The 20,801-nt window shown below is 47.8% G+C and overlaps 1 protein-coding gene across 2 annotated transcripts in view; it reads left to right on the top strand.

Annotated features, from left to right (window-relative positions):
• The window catches only part of SOX13 (SRY-box transcription factor 13), an 89,443-nt gene that overhangs the window by 13,067 nt on the left and 55,575 nt on the right, over window positions 1–20,801 (top strand). Inside the window, exon 1 of one of the 2 annotated variants that reach the window (XM_032785808.2) lies at window positions 15,735–15,772. The exons of the other annotated variant lie outside the window; for it this stretch is intronic. The gene's annotated coding sequence lies outside the window, so the exon portion shown is untranslated. Of the gene's footprint in view, window positions 1–15,734; window positions 15,773–20,801 lie in introns of those variants that run through there. 2 annotated transcript variants of the gene reach the window in all.

The raw sequence follows: 20,801 nt of genomic DNA, 5'->3' as shown, positions 1-20,801 counted from the left end.
GTTGGGCAGTGATTGGTTTAAGCAATTCAGTAGTTTCTGCTTTCACTGTTAGTTGGTTTGGAGACTCCTTTGGAATGAAAGGTGCTACTCTTCTTGGCTGTGCTCCCCAAGCTGCAAATTCAGCCAAGCGCAGCTCCTGGCCTGGAAAGCACACCTGGGCAAACCAGAATGATGGCTTTCAATGTTTACATCTTCACTTGTTTGGGGCTGAAGGTTAACGCCTCCCAAGTCCTTCTGGAGTCAGCCTTGCAAGCTTGGAAAAACTCCCTGCCTTTGTCCTTTAACCTGCCCCCTCACCTCCCAGTTTCCTGGTCTGTTACCCCTGCCCTGCACCAGTGACATTGCAGACCCGTGCATTGCAGCATTTCAGGCTAGGCAGGCAACGAGATGTACTCATGGTGCAAACGTCGCTCTCTTTGCTGCTAGCGCCTCCTTCTCCTCCCTTCTCTGGGGGTTTGTTTCATCCGCCTCTTGCGATTCATCATAGGCTCTAGACTGGGACTCAGGACACGTGGATTCAGTTCCCTGCTTTCCCACAAAATTGTTCTTCCGTGGATTCCATAAAGCCTCCCAATTTCTGGTTCGTGGCTGTGACCCACTCTAACATGGCTATCCCCTGATACTCTACCACTGTTTGGCAACAGCCAGCTTATTTTGCTGCATGTTAGATTGCAGTAGTAAAGTTTTCTCTTCTTTTATTCAACAAACAAGTAGCCAAGTCTCCAGGGCTGAATCTGTGACTGGGTCCAGCCATCTGGGCATGAAATAACATTCCTACATACACTCCAAATCATCCACTCCCCTTCTCAGACCTCACATGAGACCTTCTTGTGTCACTTTCTGTCCCCTGTTCCCCCCCACCCCAAGCCCCTTTTCATGATCATCCCACACTTTGAAAACCACAAGCCTTACATTGCGTGAAAATAGGCTGCCACAAACTGGGGAGGTTTCATCAAGCTACTGTAAGTCATGCAGAAAAAAAGTTGCCTTGTGGAAAGAGAAGTCAGGGTGTTGAGAAGAGTGCTATAGAAGCCCCATATCAGCACCGATCTCCTAAGACACCCAGCTTTAGCAGATGGGTTTAGCTTTCACTTGAAAGGCCTTATTTCTGATATTGATCGTGTTATCTGAAGGATACATCCTGTTGCTAAATTTGGCTGTTTCCTTAGTTTAACAACTGCTGTTGCAGTAAGCTCAATGGAGTTTCAGGAGGTGAGTTTTGCATTCTGTGAACTAAAGCTGAATCCCTGATTTCACATTGCACTGGAGAACAGAGAACCAAGACTTTCTAGAGACGCTGAAGTAAGCGGTGTTGCACCATGCTACTTCCTGCCCCATTTGTTATCACAGCAGCACCAGACTTAAGGACAAAATGCTTTCATGGGAAAATATTTGGGACTTTAAATCAAAACAAACTAGCAGCTGTTCTTAAAGTGGAAAGAGGTTTTCTGAGAATGACAGTGAGACATGAACATATAATGCCACAGTGCTGTCCATGCAAGGGCTTGATTATGATCTGAGCTAAACCAGTGTAAATCCAGAGTCATTCTACAGAAGTCATTGGAATCACACCAGTGTGAAACTAAGGCATGGGTGAGGAGACCCAGGCCTATAAAACAGTAGCACTTTAAGAGTCAAAATATTTTTTTCTACCTGTCAGCACTGCAAATTCCCCACTGAGAAGCAAGCTGGGTTCTTTCTGTCCTGTGCACCTGACAAGCTCTCTCACCTTCACTGTTAAATCTTTAACAAAGACATCCTTTATCTCAAAGGTTATTTGGTCAAGGAGTTAGATGGGTATTAACGAAGTAAACAACCAACAAGAAGTTTTAACAAGTCTCCCCACAAATCCTTTCCCATCTCAGTTGCTCAACTTCCACTCTTGTAATGTTACTAGTTCTCTAGACCTCCACAGTGTCTTTTGGGTAAGTAAGACCTGAACGTCTAATGTGAAAAACAAGCATAAAGAAAGTGGTTTTCACTAGTCATCATAGAGGAGGAATAAATAAATAAGAACCCATCCCTCCCCCCACCCTACACCCCCTTTTCAGTGGTTGTTTGGGACAAGGGAATATGCTTGTTGGAGATGGTTGCTTAGTTCAGGTTTCAGTGGCTGTGTCAGTGTTCTGAATGGGTTTAATAAAAGATATTACCTCACCCATCTTGTCTCTCTAATATCCTGGGACCAGCACGGCTACAATAACACTGCATGTATCTACAGGTGCAAGTTAATTTGATCTTGTTCTACAATCCATGGTGGTGAGAGAGAATGTGGCTGTTTCTGGTATTATTTTGTTAAGCAAGCACTCTTTGCTACAATTAGCTAGTATTTAAATCCTCCCTCAGCCTTAATATAATAATAACAATAATAATAATTAGCAATAATGCTCTGCACTTCTCTAACGCCTGGCATCTAAAGAGTATGCACGCTAATTAATTAGAGCCAGGCAATCCTCTTCTGCCTTCCACAGTGAGGGAAAATCATGGCTAAAGAAATGCTTCAAAAAGACCACAAAGGCAGGGAAATCCAAGCACTGAAACAAGACAAACGCGGATTTAAAGACAATCAGGACCAAGACCACGTGACACGAGAAGTGGACAAGGCGGGAGAAAAGATCAAAACCCAGGCAAATGGCAGAGGCAGAAAACAACCTAAAGCTTAAAAAAAAAAAAAGTGAAAGAAAGGAACCAAGATGAAGGGAGCGACAAAGCATCAAAGAGAGGAGAATCCAGAGGCTGAACAAAGAGGTCAGAACAAAGAGCGAGCTGGCACAAAGGAGCAAAGAAGAGAGAACAAAGAAAGGAGAACAAAGCGACTAAATAGAAAACAAAGACACAGGACAAGAAAAGCCCCTCTGTTAGGGCTCAGCTTTTGAAGGGGTCTCAGGATATGTGGGGCTGGGTGGGTGGGTTAGATGTGGGGGGATACACTGATTTATGTTGCGTTACGGGTGAAAGGTTCCGTGCTGTCCAGTGCAGGTTGGGGGAAGGGTTTGTTATGGGATGCATTGGGGCTAGGAGCAAAGGACCCAGGAGCATTTGATTTGCTTTTGAATCAATAGGCCCAAAGGAGAGCCCTTGTGAATTTAGGGGGAAAGACAGATCTCTGTCTAGTCTCTATGGCTCTGCTTTTCTCTGGGCTCATTTAGCTGCCTTCTAGACTGCTCCTGATGCCAGGGTGGGTGACTCTGTGATCACATTCTTTGTCTGGCCCAAGCTGCTCACCAGATGTTTCCAACTATCCAAAGAGTAGGTTGGCTTGGATCTGAGTTCAGAATTTCCCCATTCTCTAGGGTAACTGTTTCCGGCCAGTTCTCTCTCCCCATCTCTTCCAAGAAGATCATACCACTCACAGATCCAAAATAGTGGTGTTTCAGCCACTCCTGCCTTCCACCCTGCAGAGTTCCTCATGCAAAGTTAATACAGCCAGCTCACCCACCCCAGTATGTTGGGATTTGTTCTTGAAAGGGGATCCCCAAGCCAGCTGTGGGTGAGAGTCCTGCCTGCACAGCCCAACTAAGCCATGGCCGGAGAATGTATGTATTGGGGTGTTGCTGCCTGCTACACATGAATGGGTCAGGTCTCCCTCTGGTCTGTTAGAGTCTAGAGGGATCCACAGGATTTATGGACTTGCTGCAGGGGCTTACCTTGGAATGCAACACAACAACTGGGGGCAAAATTCTGCAAGGATTTCTTTCATTTCACCCGTCCCATGGGTTTTCTTTGGGGAATGCACTATCAGTCCTTGCTGTTCAGGCCATCTAATTCAGATGGGGCTAACTTGTACTATTGCCAGGTGAAAACCCATTCTTTTGCCTGGAGCTAAAGCACATTTTTATCTTTAACCTGTCAATAAAAGAGTTTGGCCTCACCCAGTGGGTCAGACCAAAACATTTCAGCCAAAGCAGATTTTTGACAATACTTAACTCATTTCTTTGGGCTGTCCAGAGAGGGGCAAAATGCTGTCAAGATAAAAAGCATAAAGGAGCAAGGAAAGACCTATTAGATCATCAAATCTAACTCTTTGTCATGGGAGGATCTAGTCCCCTGATAGGGGATTTATCAGATATTCAAGATCTCGGGGAATCTTGTTCTAACCTGGGATAATAATTTCATCTCTGGTTATTAAGACTAAGTCTACACTAGGAACTTCCGCAGGTATAACGTTGGTTAAGAGTATGATAAAAATGACATTTTGTAATACTGGCAAAAGCCCTAGCACAGATGCAGTGGTGCCAATAAAAATTGCTTTTGCCAGCATAGGTTATTTTGCTTGGAGAATCGGTATGAACTATATCATCAAAAGCCCATTTTTGTCAGTAGAAGCTGCGTCTAGCTAGGAGGGTTTGCCAGGGTAGCTGTACCAGCAGAACTCTTCTAGTGTAGACCTGTCCTAAGGTCTGGACATGCGCATAAACTCGCTAAAATCTGCGTGGTTACAGTGTCTAATCCATCCAGAGCAGCTTGCAGGATCAGGTTCCAACAGACAGAATTTCTAGAACTCCCCTTAATTTCTCCCAATTGATGCTGTTAGTTTGCTTTACCTTGGTTTGCATTCTCGGGAGAGTGAAGCTAGCATACTCAGTTTCACTTTCTGAGGGCCTTTGGGGGCTAGCATGAATCTAAGGATATGGCCACTGTCTGGTTCTCCTGCGCTTGCCTAGCGCTGATGGCTGGGTTCCTAACACTGTGGGAACATTTACATTTTTTTAAAAAATCTGTTGTAAATGGAAATTACAAACTAACCATGGAAACGCTTCAGTTTGTAGTGGCCTGAATTTGTTCCCTATCAAGTCTAAATTTGGAACCAGATCTTCTTGTTGGCATTAGTGTAACCCAGTGGTCAGTGTGTGTTATGTGTCCCACTCTGTGCCTCTTCGTAGCAGATGTGAGTCTGTTTTAGCTCCTAGCCTAAAGAGCTTGGCCCTTTAGCATAAGCTCTAGAGACTCATGCCTTTAGTTCTGGAGATCTTTCATTCACCCCCTCCTCACCTCCCGTGCCAGACCAGACGATTGCTGTCTCTTTGCCTTTAAGGAAAACTAATAGCAATGAGCTCTTCTGATGCCAATGGCACCAGGGCACATCTGAACCACTCCGCTCCATGGAAATAGGTGGAGTTACGCTGGTGGCTGTGATCACAGAATCTGGCCCAGACACATTTTGGTTGCTAAGGACCAAGGTTTTCCAAAGTGACTAGTGATTTTTAGATGCTTCCCTTTCTGGGGGGTGCCCAAGCTGATATGCTGCAAAAGGGTATTTTCACAGGTCAGGAGCTTGGCGCTTTCTGCAAACTGGGCTCCTTTAAAGTATCTCTAGTGGGGCCCCCAAAATGGGAGGCACTCCTAATTCCTAGTCACTTTTGAAAATCCTGCCTACAAAGCATAGGTGATCCTCTGAGCTGTGTGACTTTGTCAAGAATTTAATTTTCTATGGCAATCATTTGTATGTAATGCTAAGGAAGCCCTCCCTACCTCCAAGTGATGTATGGCTAAACAGTGTGGTGCTTGGTAGAAAAAGGATTATTACTTGATTGGTTCCTGATGATCTGACTCTGTCTGCTTACCGCATGCTGTCCTGACTCACTGCAGCTCCAGGTTACCAGCACTGGCAGCAAGGAGCTCACAGGGTGACTGGAAATTACTCTTAAGTGACGTGCAAAATGTGGCAATGAGAGAGGAAATGATTTGCAGTGGTGCCTTGTCCACAGTGGCTTCACATACCTCACCCATTTCACCACCATCTGAGAGTTATATGGTGAGACTGAAACCTACTGACATGCTGTGTGGGGAACAAGATGCTCCCATTTGGACTGAATTGTGAATTCGCTTGATGCAGGGCCTTTGTAAATGGCCCTGTGCTGCCCTCATCACATGCTCAAACACAGGGGACGGGCTGAGGGCATGAGAAGGTTGGCCCCATGGCATGTGGCACTAAGGAATTCTTAGCTGCCCCATGGCAACTGTAAATTAGACAACCCTGGGGCTGCTTAAATTTACACCGAGGGCCATTTCTCAGCCCCCAGGGCAGCCTGGAACTGAGACAGCCCAGAGGTGGCAGAAAGCCACTTTTCCGCCTCTACCTCGAGCTGCACTTTCTAAACTGAAAGACTCGTAAAGGTGCAGCACAGAATTGGACTTGTTACACCGAAGGAAGATGCTTCCAGGGAGATGATGCAGGTGATCACAGGTTGGCTCCAATTGCGTTCTTTTCACATAAAGGAACCTTTTACTCCCCTGCCCAGCAGCAGATGTGTGTTACCATTAACACACACACAGAAAGTGCCTCTAAATCACTGTTCAAATGATGGCAAAGATTAGATACAAACTAACATGAGTAAGGGACTTCTTCTTTATAACAGTTACCCTGCTTTTAATTTAATAGTCATCTTAAGACTCTGAACATGATGGGCCAAATGCATTCCTGGTGTAACTCTATTGTCTTCAGTCGGCTTGTACCAGGAATGAATGTGGACTTGTGTGATCCTTCATACCATACGTGCTGAAAGATTTAGATACAGTAGGGTGACACTGAATTTCCAGACCCTTCAGTAGTGTTGTTTTACCATATTTAACATCTTACACATGCGTGTTTGTGTGTGTGTGTGTGTATATACATTATATACACCATATAATCTATGATATGAATGTGTAAGTTTCCAAATGCATCACTAGAAATGTATTCACGTGGCTTTGATACGGCTCCTAGCTGAGAGTCTCTAAGCTCTTTACAAAGAGCCATTAACTGAACATCATAATCTCTTCCCCCCTATGAGGTAGCAAAAGAAGTATCCCACTTTACACAGGGGAAACTGAGGCAGGGCTACTTTAACAGTCATGCACTACTTTGGGGTATTTCAATATTTGGCCTGATAGCGTAGCTGAAGTCAACGTATCTTATTTCAACTTACCTCCCGTCCTCATGGCGCAGGATCGACGGCCGTGGCTCCCCCATCGACTCCGCTTCCGCCTCTCGCCCTGCTGGATTTCCAGAGTCGACGGGAGAAAGTTCAGGTATCTATATATCGCATCTAGATGAGACGCAATATATCAATCCCTGATAGATCAATCGCTACCCACCAATTCGGTGGGTAGTCTGCACGTACCCCAAGAGGACTCAGTCTGAGACAACCAGGGTCTGATTTTCAGAGATGCTGAGTACCAGCAAACCCGGTCAAAGTCAATGGGAGCAGGGATTGCTCAGCATCTCTGCAAATCAGGCCCACGGTGTTTCCATTTGGACACCTAATAATTGAGACACCCAAAATCAGGGGCCACTTTTGAACATGTTGTCTGTCGAGACCTGTCTAAGGTCACATATACAGTCAGAGGCCAAGCTGGGAAAAGAACACAGGAGTCCTGAATCTCTGTCCCCAATTCTACCCATGGAGCACACCTAATGCAAACCTAGATTTGGCGCTGATTATTAATACTAGGCTAACTCCTGAAGATATTGCTAGCTTTTTTTATCCATCACTGATTTGGGTAAAGCTGCTGCTGAAGTCAGTGGGAGTTCTATAGTAATAATAGCCAGCTCTTTTCAAAGGAGGTCAGTATCATTATCCCCATTTTACAGGTGGGGAAACTGAGGCAGAGAGCGGTGAAGTGAGTTGCCCAGAAGGCAAGTCGCAGAGCTTCAAATAGAAGCCAGGTCTCCAGATTCCTAGTGCACTGTCCTATCCATGCCACACTGACTGCAGAATCTGGTCTATGCAGATTAGAAACCCATTAGATGATCAAGTCCCCAGCGGTCAGGGCAGAAGAAGCAAAGGAAGCGCTATCGGTTGCTCACGCCATCTCTTTGCACTCCGTTTTGTTTCCAGGATTATGCGTTGAAAAAAATGGGGTTGCTAAGAAATAAACAAAATCTGTGTCAGCTGCTCCTGGTCAGGGAATTCTGCTTCTCATTCTGCAGCTTCCCTACAGTGGGTGAGGAACTAAGCACATGCCCACATGCAAACAATGGTTCACTTCCTCGCAGGAAGTGAGGTTTGAGTTCTCGCCCTCTCTGACCAGTGACAAAAGGGCCAGACCATTGTTTGAACCATTCCCATGACTCAGTCAACTGTATCCTGAGAGCTGGAGGTGGAATATTGCAGCTGGCGCAAAGGGGAGATGCACTCATCAAGGTAGAAGGACGGTGCTAGGCTCCCTTATGGGGATTCGGGAAAAGGAAAGGAACTGGCTGTCTCTTTCCATCCATATCCCTTCCTCTAGAGACAGCAGGATCCTTGCCCCTGCTAAACCTCCCCATCCCTCCTGATGGTCCCTGGTTCCTTCTGCTGAGTAAAACGGAACACTGTGAAATGAACCGGACTCCAGCTCAAAGCAGGGGGCCCAGTCCTACCTCCTTGCTCAGGCTAGATGCCCGTTGATCCAAGAGTCAAATACTAAGCAGAAGCTGGGTGACATCTTCAGGCCTAGTGGTATTTCATGTAATGAAGGAAGAAAATGTTTGCTCCGTTCTGTCCTATCTTACTCGTGCAGACAGGTCTGCTGATTTTGGTGGGATTCCTCATCTGAGTAAGCAGAGCAAGGTTTGTCCCTGGCTTGAGGGATTACTTTGAAACAGAAGGTGGAAAAACATTCCAACAGAGAAAAGTCCTTAGCAGGGGGGTCAGTTCCTTTGGAACAAGGGGGGACAGTTGCTCTCCCCCAGATCTTGGTGTCCCCCCCCAACTTTTCATAAGTTTATATGCTCCACTTTTTGCCCCTGCCCCAACTTTGCAGGATATAATCACATATAAAGTTCTTTATGCCCTCCCTCCCATGCCCCCTGAATTTTTCTAATCATGACACCACTGGTTCTTAGTTTCGCCCATGTATAACAATCAGAGGGCATAACAAAGACTGCAGTCCGCTGTTGAGAAGCAGAGTCAATAAGGAGAGAGACTCTTGCATAGAGAGATTGCAACTACCTTGTAACATGAAGGACAGGAGGAAAACCTAGTGCGTACATCAACTCCCACGTGGTGAGTGCCCGATCCAAAGCCTATTGGAGTCTTTCCATTGACACCAAAGGGCTTTGGATGGGGCCCATGGTGTCCAGTGGGCTTTTGCCAAACTCTGAGGAAGGTGGAGGAGAAATGAACAGCGCTAAGAACAGGAATGTAATGCAAAATACCTGAAAATGCCATTAGGAGGGAACCTAGGGCCAGATTCTGATCTCACTCATGCTGGCTGGCGGTGCCACTTACTGGTTTCGATGAAGTTATTCCTGATTTACACTGTAGTATGGGAGTGAGGAGTCAGGTCCCTAGTGCAGAGCTGATCAGCTTCTGCTCCCTGGGGCAGGCAGGCAGACAGAGTCAGTGCTGCCTACACAGAACGTCACCAAAGGCACAAATCCTGCTTTCATCTGGAGCTCCCTGGACTGTTCTCTGTTGTCTGTTCCTCGTTCTGAGGCCTTGTCTACACACACAGGTTGCATGGCTGTAACTGTAGCCGGCTAGTTAATGCAATTAGGCTGCTGGTGAAAATATCCTTTGAGGGCACCGAGTCCCCACCCCCGTGCCTGTGCGGGGGAAGCCCGCCTTCTCAGGGTGGGGGGATGTAAGGCCCTGTTTTCTGATGTGTGTGCAGTTGGTGTCACTGTTTCTATCCTGGCTTCGTGTGGAGGGGAGGCCCTGGGCGGGAAGGGGGTAGGAGAGCGAGTCTGCCCCTTGTATACCCTGCACCAGTGGTTTTTGTCCCTGCTGCTAGGCCTCGCTTCAGGCCATTGACTCTTGCCACGGTGCCCCACCCTGTCCCCTCCCTGGTACTGCCAGATGTGGGGCTTTACCTGCCCAGCTGGGCATACGTGTGGGCAGCAGAGTGGGACGACGGAGAGAGATTTGGAGGGGCTGATCCCTGTCTAGCTCTAGCCATGTGCCGCCTGTGAGTACAACTCTCTAGTGTGGATGTAGTTGTGTATACCCAGCTAACTAATTCTTGTGCAGGAAGGGGACTAAACAATGTTGGTATAAGGCACCTTTTTACCCATAGAACTGTGTCCACACTAGGCTAGTTCCACTCGTATAACTAGACTGGTGAAAAGAATCGCACCTCTCTTTGGCATAGTTATACTGGCACAAGATCTATGAGCAGACCACCTCTGTCCCACGCAGGGAAAGAGTCCGATCCGGGATAGTGTGTCCTTCTGTAAAGTGAGTGGGAGACACCACCAGCTGAGAATGGTAGTGCTTGACACCCCTCAGGCACAAGGGTCGCCATCTCTCCAGTTTTCCCAGGATCGGCCCTTTCTTGAAGTAGCTGTCATGGGAAATCTGTAAGGATGCTTAATACACGCTACCAGCTATCTAGTCTGCTGGGCTCAGATCCCCCCAGATGTCCTGGTGTTTTGTATCTCAGAGGCATCCCTCCTTCTCCACACTGAAGGAGGCACGAGGGCAGTGGAGAGCCAAGCCCTAGCATCCCTCCCTCCACCAACCCTTAGCCACTTCTTCAGTAAGAGGGATTGAAGGGAAAGTGAAAGTATAGGGAGCGGACTTGGACTCCTCCCTTGGCCCTAGCTATTGCTATGGAGACCAGAACAAAGCTTTTCTTGGTCATCTTTTTGGATTGTCAATGGCTATTGTTCCTCTTTGGCCCCTTGGTTAATTGTTGTCTGTGCAATTTGTTCTTTTTGACTCTGGGTGGGTGTTTGGCCCCCACCTCACCCGGCTTCTCCTTTCCCATCAAGGCAGGATCAAAGGCGTAATTGTTAAATGCTGGCAGGCTAAAGGCAATAGTGGAATTTGCAGGGCTGGCCCTCCAAAAGGTGCAGGGGACTATTAGAAACAAAAGCCAGAGCAATATTATGGGGGAGACACCCTACAGAGAAAGAGTATTCCAGAGCCAAACATTCCCAATGCCTTTATCTCTTGGGCTTCTTCTCCCAGCCTTGAATGCTTTTGCCTACAGCCAGCACTTGTCTGATGACCCCCCATTAGCACTGGGGTGGCCCCCACTGATGGAACATGGTGATTAAAAGCTACAGCAGATGATCCATATGAACGTGCCTGCTGGTGGAGCTGCACCAGTGGGACAAATACAGTCCCAGAGGGATGCGGTCAAAGTTACCTCCAAAGGATTTTGCAGAGTTTGCTCTCTGCTCCTTCTGCTTCTTCATGATGGAACCAGAAGGCATGAAATGTGTGTCTGATTTTTAAGCTCCATCCACAGGATGTATTACCTGTCAGCTCTCTGTTCTTGGGGAACCAGGGCACAGTATCCAGCCTGTCTGACTCATGAAGGAACCTTCCCCCCTCCACCCAGCCTCTGCTTGAACCAAAACAGATCAGAAGAAAGACTTACAAAACGAAATGAAAAGGCAGTGGGAGACACACCTAAGCCCCTCAGGACAAGGGTGACAGGAGTAAGGCAACTCCCCTAGCCTCATTTGCATCAAAAATGGGACAGGGGAGGCATCTCCATTAGCATACAGAATGGGGAATAGATTCCCATGCAAGAACAGCACTGAACTCTGGGACCAGAAAAGCAGGGAAGCACTGCATGATGGGGGATCTCTGCTCCAGATGTTAATAAACCCAGCAGTAGTTATCAGACCAATTCTAGTAATAAATCCTTTATTGGTATCAAAAGTAGTGAAGCTGCCTAACTGCATTGTGAGCTCCCTCGAAGGAACACCGCCCATAGCCAGGAATGATCAGTTCCTATTGTCTAACCTGAACAAAACAACTTTGGTATACTCCCTTGAGCCATCAGTTTACACACAAACAAATCTAGTGTTCTCCCTTGAACCATTGTTGTTTCTCTACAAAACCCCCCTACCCATGCTCAGGTAAGTGCTCTGATGCCTGGATCCAAAATCTGCATCAGTTTCATGGGGACTTCATCTTCTCCTGACTGCTGGGGGCTCTGCCTATCTCCAGCACTCCGGACCCTCAGCTACTACCACCACCTGGGAACCCCAACCAGTTCAAGCTTCATGGAGTGGTGAGAACCCAACTCTCTCTCTCTCTTTCTTTTCCCTACTCTAGGTATCGCTTTCTAACCCTGACTTGTGATCAGGTATAGTTTTCTAAACCTGACTTTTATAAGCATATTTAAGCTAGATTTAATACTGTAACTGTTTTGTGTGATTGGCTCCCCTTATATGGTTATTACCTGGCAATAAATAACTTTCATGGTTAAGCTGGTTGCTTCCCTTCCTCTCTCTCCCTTTTCTGCTTTTGGCTTCCCCGTTTGCTCTGAGGCAACGCTCCTCTTACTTAAGCTTCCACTGCCCAAAAATCCTGTGGGGTTTGCTCATCAAGTGGGTTGCTACCAGAACAATTTTAATGTGAAAGTGGGGATAGGGACATGCTGAACCTGTGGCATAGAAGGGTGGAAACTTGAAAGTGCTGCTCAACCCAGCCTGCCCAGGCATACTCTATTCCGGTGAGGTGCTCGTGGCATATGAGGGTGTCAGCTTGGAAGTGCTGTTTGACCCAGCCTGCTGAGTCCAGGGACATATAAGGGGTTAGCTTTGGGAGTGCTGATTAACCTGGTCCACTTAGATGTGCTCTGTTAATGTGTGTGTGTGAGTTCATCTGATTCTGGGGCTGGAGAAACCCAGCCCTGAGCATCCTAGGTCCCTGTCAGATAGCTCCAGTGGGAGGAAATGAAAATTTTTGCAATTTCTCACAATCAAAAGTCCAGGAGAAAAAATATGTTTGGGTCAATCAAAATGTTTTGTTTAGATAGTGTTTCATTCCAATTTCAACATTTTATGTAATTAATTAATTTATTTAAAAAACAAATTCTCAGTGAAAAGTTCTGCTCTGAAAAGGTCGAAACAGAATATTTTTGACATTAATGAGAGGTTTTTTTTGATTTGCCCCTCCCCCCCAAAATGAAATTTCATCAGCATCGACATGTTTCCGCAGTTTGCATCCTTGTGGAAGCCGTGTTGGTTCCGCAGCATGTTTTTCTTTGGATGAATTGGCATTTTCCAGCACAAAAACGTTCAGCTGGAAAATTTCCAAGCAGCTCGACTTGATAGCTCTGGAGATGGCAATCTAGCTAGAAAACAAGCAGCAGAAGTGTAGGCTTCCCCCACAGACAGGCCTCACCCCTGACCTAGAGAGGGACCACCTCCAAGGGTCAGAGGGCAGTTCAGTCTGACCAATTTAATCCTTGGCGCCTTCGCTGAGCCTGAAAACAATAGAGCCACTTGTGGTGGTGTGTCCTGTGATGTGGATACCTGTGTACTGCAAATGAGGCCTCTTTTTTGAACTGGCCATGCCACAGTCTTACAATGGTAACAGAAGAGTGTTTTACAGGCTGCCAGCCTTTAACCTGTGTTATAGACCCGGTGAGCACAGTGGTCTCTGCTGGCTTTGAAATCTATGTATCTGTGCACGCTTTCCATCTGGCTAGGAGACAGAGTTTTGGTATCTCGCTCTAAATATACACTGCCTGTTAGCAGCAAGGCAATTCGGAGTTTTACTCTGGTTGCTAATAGACTGGACAAAGAAACTAATTAGTCATCGGGGACCTAACAGGACAGACTCAGAAAGATGGGCTGTTTCTATAACTTTAACTAGATCAGGCATGTTCCAAGGAAGTTGAGCTCTGCTTTTGGGACTCCCCGGCTACTGGAATTATAATCTCCTGGGAAAAGTGCTCCAGATTCAAAATAGTTTTTCAACCCATCTCTGGGAATGAAAACGTCCTCCGTGATGCTGGTGCGAAGGGAAGGCAGATGTGATCCCTGCTTTTGCAAGTCAGCAGGATGACATATTTGTTGTCACAACAAGAAATTTAAAAATTGGGCGTTAGGACATGGGGCTGTCGATACCTGTGTGAGGGAGCCTGGCCTGAACAGCAGCCCCCCCAGCAGCAATGTGAATGGAGATTCCCTCAGTGGCCTTCCCCAGTGCATCAACAGGGCAAGACTTGGCTAAGTCCTAAATTTTCAATCCCTGATTGTCCCAAATTCTAATAGTAGCTTTTGGGTGCCCAAGCAATAAAATAACACCTAGTTCCTTTCAGCCATCTCAGAATGAGTAACATTGCTGGGTAACATCATTCCCATTTTACAGATGGGGAAACTGAGGCACGGAGATGGTGAGGGCCAGGACTTTTTTGAGGTCATACCGCTGTGTTTTGAGAAGTTTTTACACCATGCCAACTATCATGGGGCCTGAGAGCCTTTCCAGCAAGCCTGTGGCAGACTGGGGAATAGCACCCAGGGCGTGATGCAGAAATTATTGGTTAAGATTTTCTGGCCTGTGTTGTGCAGTCAGATGAGATGATCATATTTCATACCAGTCTCTTCTGGCTTTAAAAGCTAAGGATCTATGAACCTAGGTGTGCTGGTTCCCTGGCTGGTCTGTGATTCACAGGCTCAAGCTGGTGTGCAGGATGGAGGGCCTCTTAAAGGCTCTTCTCCATCTGATTCTACCATGAAGTCAAGATGGGAGGAGTAGGCAGGGATCCCCAGCTGTCTGCACGGGAGCAGCAGCTACGTATGAAACATCTGACCCAGGCCAGCTCCTGAAGCTTTACTCCATCCTAGTGTGACCCTGGAGTGCTTTGAGATGGTCCTTGCAGTTCCTGAGGTCATTGCGACGGAGTGGGATGTACCTATCAACTGATGAACTCTGGTGTGGTACTATGGGGCTGCCCAAGTCTAAACAGAGCAGCTTATTGCACTGCATCCCAGACAGCTGCCCAACCTGGGAGAGGGTTCACGATCATGGAGAAGCCATCAAGATGGTGATCTGGGCAAGCCTGGTGAAGCCCATGTCTCACAGTCAGAGTCCCTGATTAAGAGCTGGGTTTTGCTCTGTGCAGGCGCCGGCCATTGCCACATGTAAGCAGGAGATGTAGGAGAGAGAAGCCAGGAAGGACTCTGCCCAGTCTGAAAGGCTGACAACCTACAGATAGGGTGAGCTCAGACTAGGGGAGGGGATGTGTCAGGACTTCATCGTTTTCCAAGACCTGTAACTCTGGAGAGCTTTAAAAGTAAAGGGAAAGTGGCTAAGAGATTCCTTGGCTAAGCCTGTGTTATGTTCCTTGCCTTTCGGACACATTGCCCCTTCAGGGGTTAAACTAGAAGCCCAGCATGATCACAGCCTAGGTGTGTAAGTGAGCGGGAGACTGGGGGAAAGGGCGCAAGTGCTGATTGTGGGATCTGGGGAGACAGCACCCCACGTCCCAAGGGAGGACACCCGCCAAGAGGCCTGAGCCAGGGAGCGTGCCCGAGTGACCCAGAGCTAGCAGCAGGGACTGGACGCTACCCAGACCCAGCTGGCTAAAGTACGTGGGACCCCCGCACCTGGGTCCCCTTGTGGCAGACGAGTGAGGGCAGGGAGGGGCGCTGGGCGAAGTGGCTGGAGGGGGGCCGGGGACTAGGACTAGGAGGAAGCCGGCTGGCTGCACTGGGGAGGTGCTAGCAGCCGGGCGTCTGGAGCGAGTGAAGCAGCCTCTGGCCGGGGCAGGGAGCAGCCTGGCCTGGGACTGCTCCCATTGCAAGCCCTGCCCCTGAGCTAGCCTCTGGCCCACGGGGGAGCTAGCCCAGCCCCGGTGCGTGGGAGGGGGGATCCCTCGGCAGCCTCCCTCCTCCGCGCTGGGGCAACTCCCCTCGGAGGGGAGGGGGCTGGCGCTGCACGGAGCCCGCAGCAGCCGCCGCGATCTGCACCGGCCGCAGCATCCCGGTCCGCCCGGCCCGGGGAGGGAGCCCTGCCCCAGCCGCCGCCGGCCCGCACGGCGGGCAGCCGAGAGAGGCGCCGCGGAGCGCAGCGCACAGCCGGGGCGGGGCTGCCCGAGGACGCAGCCCGGCAGAATAGTAAGTGCAGCCCGCTCCCCAGCGGACCTTGGAGCCCGCCCCGCTTCTCCCCCTGCTGCCTCTAACCCCCCGCCCCGTGCGCGCCCCCTTCACCTGCTTCTGCCCCCGGCCCGCTTCTCACCCCTGCTCCCTTTAAATCCCCCCGGCCCGTGCGCTGCCCTCACCTCGCTTCTGACCCTGCTCCCTTTAAATCCCCCCCGCCCAGGACTGCCCCTCACCCCATGTCTGCTCCCAGCCCGCTTCTGACCCCTGCTCCTTTAAATCCCCCTGGCCGCCCATGGACTGCCCCTTCACCCAACTTCTCCCCCAGCCCCGCTCTACCCCCTCTTCCCTTATAAAGCCCCCCCGGCCCCTCTGGCCCCATGCACTGCCCCCTTTACTCCACGTCTCCCCCCCAGCCCCGCTTCTGACCCCTGCTCCCTTTAAATCCCCCCTTCACCCACTTCTCCCCCCCTTTTACCTTCTCTCTCACCCCCCAGCCCCGTGCACTGCCCCTTCTCCCCCTGCAACCTCTTTTACCTTCTCTCACTCCCCCCAACAGGGCTGCCCAGAGACGGGGGCTAGTGGGGCAATTTGCCCCAGGCCCCACAGGGGCCCCCACAAGAATATAGTATTCTATAGTATTACAACTTATTTTTATGGAAGGGGCCCCCGAAATTGCTTTGCCCCAGGCCCCCTGAATCCTCTCGGCAGCCCTGCCCCTCCATGGCCCCCGGCAGCGCTGGGATCCCCCCGCTGAGCTCTGGAGCTCCCATGCCCCGGGGCACAAGGGGGGATTTTGCAGTTCTGACCCCTGCCCCTTTCCTTGCAGGGCTTTTATTTCCTTGTGCAAATCTTAACTTGATTCCTCCCGGCCTGTTCCCAAACCTGCCAAGTCTCCCCTGGCTTTACAGGGGGAGGGGGAGATCCACTTGTTTTGAATTAAACCTAAAACAGCTTAAAAAAAGAAGTTTCTCCTTCCGGAAAGTCCATTCACTGGTTGCAAAGTCCTATTTCCCTAGTGTCCCCCAGTGTGCTGGGATCTTTAAGACACAAGTAGATCTTTAAGACATCAGAGCACTGGTAATAGTCCTGGCAAGGAAGGTGTTAATCCCTGTAATCTCCCTCTCCTGCTCCCCGCCCCCCCTTCATAAAACCAGACTGTCAGGTTTTCTGTTGCTTCTCACATTTTTCTGTTTAGCCTGGCCTGGCCTTTCCTGTTCCATAACTAGACGTTATAACGGCCTTGATTATTGCCAGGCGTCACTGGATTTAGTAGGTTACTGACTTAATGGCACAGGTCAGGTGTAAAACATTCTGTGGGATGTGGTGGGAGCCCAGAGGAAGGCTTTGTGTGGGGCTCTCCATTTGGGAAAAACAGCAGATACTTTTTCCGCTTGCTAGTCTCCCCCTCTGCCTCCATTGCTTATTTATGACATTTCCCACTGAGCTGGGGCACCGTCTCGCCAGCCAGTCTGTGGGGCTCCACAGTACAATGATTTCATAGTAAAACGGGCAATAGATTGGGTGACACTCTCTGTAGACATAGGCACCAGCAGAGGTCACCATGCATGTTGTAAAATAAACAGGCAGACACATACTGGCTAAAATGGTAAGGTGCAAGATGAGCTGGTAGCTGGAATCTCCACTTGGATGGAGTGAGTTATTTTTTTGCAATTATTTTAAAATTCTAAACACTGCTTATTTCTTCCCTCCACCTTTCCAAAAAGAAATGCGATGGTGGTACATTTATGCAGCTTTTATTTACTAGCAAGCTGCATCTTTGGGGACTGCATGTACCACAATCCCAGTCATTGCTCCTATAGAAAGTGTAGTGGAGAGAGAGAGCCATACACAACTTGTAAATATGCCGCCTGGTCCTTTAACTGTTTGTTGCTGGCTTTTTCATGATTTTTTCCCCCCAGCAATCACATCAACTGAAATGATTCCACAAAGGAAATATTTATATTGTGTGTTTAGAGGCAAGGAAGAGTGTTATGGAATCCATGCAACAAAACTTGATGGCTGTGTGATGCGCTCAGATGTTTGGCTTTGTAAATAGTTTTTTTTAAAAGAACAAACTTACAATAATAGGGCTCCCAACAAAGAGGATCTTTAGTACAATAAATGCTGAGTGAATTCACTTTTGCTGGTACCTAAACAAAACCAAACCCAGCAAGTTGAATATTGTGATCTTCCTTTCGTGGGAATTGTCATCAAGCCAGCATTTATGACCAGCTTGAAAGTGAGGTTTGGTACTTTAGAAGCCCAAATTCATTCCAAACCAGAAAACTCTGTGTACTGGGCAGGGACTGCAGATGAAATCCTGACCCTACTGAAATCAAAGGGACCAGGATTCCCCTCATGCACACCCGCCGCCTTTGTCATTATTCCCATCTCTATATCGCATACTTAGCACAACTATTGGTGCTAGACAAATAATACAAGAATGGTGTCAGTGGCAAATTGCAATAGTGCACTGGGGTGAATTTCACGCACTTTTTGGAATTTGGAGTGGTTAGGTAACAAATTAAAAAAGACAGTTACGGCCATCAGTTTTGGTGGTTAAGTATATCAAATGTCACCTTGGATAGTGTATTTCACCATCCAGCACCCTCAGGGTGCTTTAGAGTTAAATAATTCACTAAAAAAGTTAAAATAATAGCGGTAGGAGAGAGAAATGAAGAGATGTATGGCTAAGGGAGAGGTGAGTGACAGGTTTTCATGTGAAATGTGCAAACAATTAGAAAGCTGGCTTATTTCCACCTCAGGCTAATAGCTTCCAATATTTTATGCTAATCAGGGATGCCACCCAGGAAAAACTTGGTGACAATAGTCACTTATTGTTTAAGTCTCAGCTACATCTTATATGATAGTTTAAGGATGGAAAACGTGATTGAGATTATAGATTTTAAGGCCAATTATATCATCTAGTCTGGCCTCCGTATAACACAGGCCTGAGAATTTCATCCAGTTAACTGTGTATTGTGCCCAGCTGCTTGTGTTTGTGATTCATACAAATTCCTTTTAGTTCATTTTAATGGTTACACCCTCCATCCTTTTGACTGTCAACTTTTTTTTTAAACATCAAAGCTTGTGAACCCATATTCCACTTTAAAAATACAGGTGAAGTCTGGAAAATGTAAGGGAAAGCAGGAGAGAGATGTTTCTAAGTGATCTTGCCCCTTACAAAGATTTTTTTTTTTTTTTTTTTTTTTTTTTACTGACCCTCTGTTTTCGGTGTAGGTTTGTTTAATCTCTGTATTGACAGTAAACCTGCTGTGGGTTGCGAATCCAGAATCCCTTTCTGTCATAAAAGAACTGCCCACTCCAGATCTACCTTGGGAATCTGTTCTGTCCTTCTCCATGTTAACTGGATACTCCTTGTAGATGGGTGGCAGTAGAGTTGAGAGGACCATGAAATTTCCTCCCTGGCAAAGCAATTTCCTGAAGAGGAGATGGATTTTGGGGCTGTTTTACTGAGTTTGTCCTGGCAGTTTTAAAATCTGCCTCTCTGAAACAAATGTCCTAGCACAGTCTCTTAGCTTTATCAAGCCAAGTATCTCTGTCTGCGATGCTTTCTCCTTCTATGCTTGCCAAACCAAAGCACCCAAACAACCCCCTACAGAAAGCATTCTTGACAAGCAAAGTTTGTTCCAACCAGTGGGGGCAAAAAATAGCTTGACTTTAAATCACGCTAACTGACTGCCCATTATAAAAGGATTTACATGTGCAGCTCTGGCCAGTCTGGCATTAGGTAGCTAGTTAAACTGGAGCTGGCTTTTACAATTGTTCCTCACTTGAGAAGTTTAATTTGGTTTCTGGGGTACTGGAAAGGGCACTGCTGTGAGTGCAAAGTGCGTGGCGACGTAAGCACAGTAAATCTATTCTTTCAATGGGTTTATTTTTACATTTGCTATTTGTTCAAGAGGCCCCCAGAGCGCCTGTCTGAACTTGCCGTTTTCACACTCTGTGTGCTTCCTGGAATCAAGACTTGTTAGGCCGAGCGACAGTCACTAATATTAAAAACAGCTTGTGGGGAAAGGGGTGACTCAGGGAATTGGAAATGAGCCACAGGGATTTTTACCTCAAGGTCACAGGTTCAAGTCCAACCTGCTGACCTTCTGATGGTTGTGAACTGAGATTGTGGGTCTCAGTTTAGTTCCCTGCAGGGGTGTCGTCATTGCAATTGGCTCCTTGGAGCTGGTACACAACATTGGCCAAAGGCCCGGTATGCCATGGTGATTGGGCTCGTCTCAGTCCTACATCTCCGTACTGTGGTTGAGGCCCATTAGTGTGGCAGCATGAGCCCCAAATGAGCTGGTCTTAGATGGGGAGTGTGGAGCCCTTCCTGCTAGATCACATGCACAGTGTAGACTGGTGTATTGAGAGGGGAGCCCAGTCTGTAGAACCGAAGGGCTGGAGGGCCAGCGATCTGCAACGCGGAACATAGACCGCTGACTCCGGTATCTTGCACTTGCCAGTGCAAAGCAGATTGAGACCTGCTTGGTCAGACTGCCGTGAGAGCATCTTCCTGTTGGCTTTAGTTGTAAACACTAACTGTTGTTTTGGGGTTTGTGTGTATTGGTAACAGTGGATATTGAAGTAGCTTCTATTACGCTGGAGACGACATTTAACAAAAGGGTGCTGCTGGGAGCACACACGCATTGCTTTTAGAGCTCTGGTCTAGGTTTGCGTCTTCCACCTCTGCATTCACAAATGATCAAATACATTGTTTTGGCGGGGGAGGTGTATTTGCTGCTGCATTTTCTACAAAAAATGTATTTTAAAAAACCATTCAGACATGAGTGATACGATTGCTAACCCATTGCTTCATCCACCACGATAGAAATGAATGTATATAAAGCTGGCATTATTCTTTTGTCAAGTGCGGACAATATGCTGAGTGCAGTGCAGAACGTACAGGAGAGACATAAATTATTACCACCCCAATCATGCAATAAATTGTCACAATGCAATAAGTTATAGCCCCATTTGCCCTTGTCCATTCCCTTTGGGAAATATCCCCTGCAAGCTAAAGAGGCTCTCT

Source organism: Chelonoidis abingdonii, chromosome 4 (assembly GCF_003597395.2).
Source record: "Chelonoidis abingdonii isolate Lonesome George chromosome 4, CheloAbing_2.0, whole genome shotgun sequence".
In the NCBI taxonomy this organism is placed as follows: Eukaryota; Metazoa; Chordata; order Testudines; family Testudinidae; genus Chelonoidis; species Chelonoidis abingdonii.
This window is presented reverse-complemented; position numbering and strand designations above follow the sequence as displayed.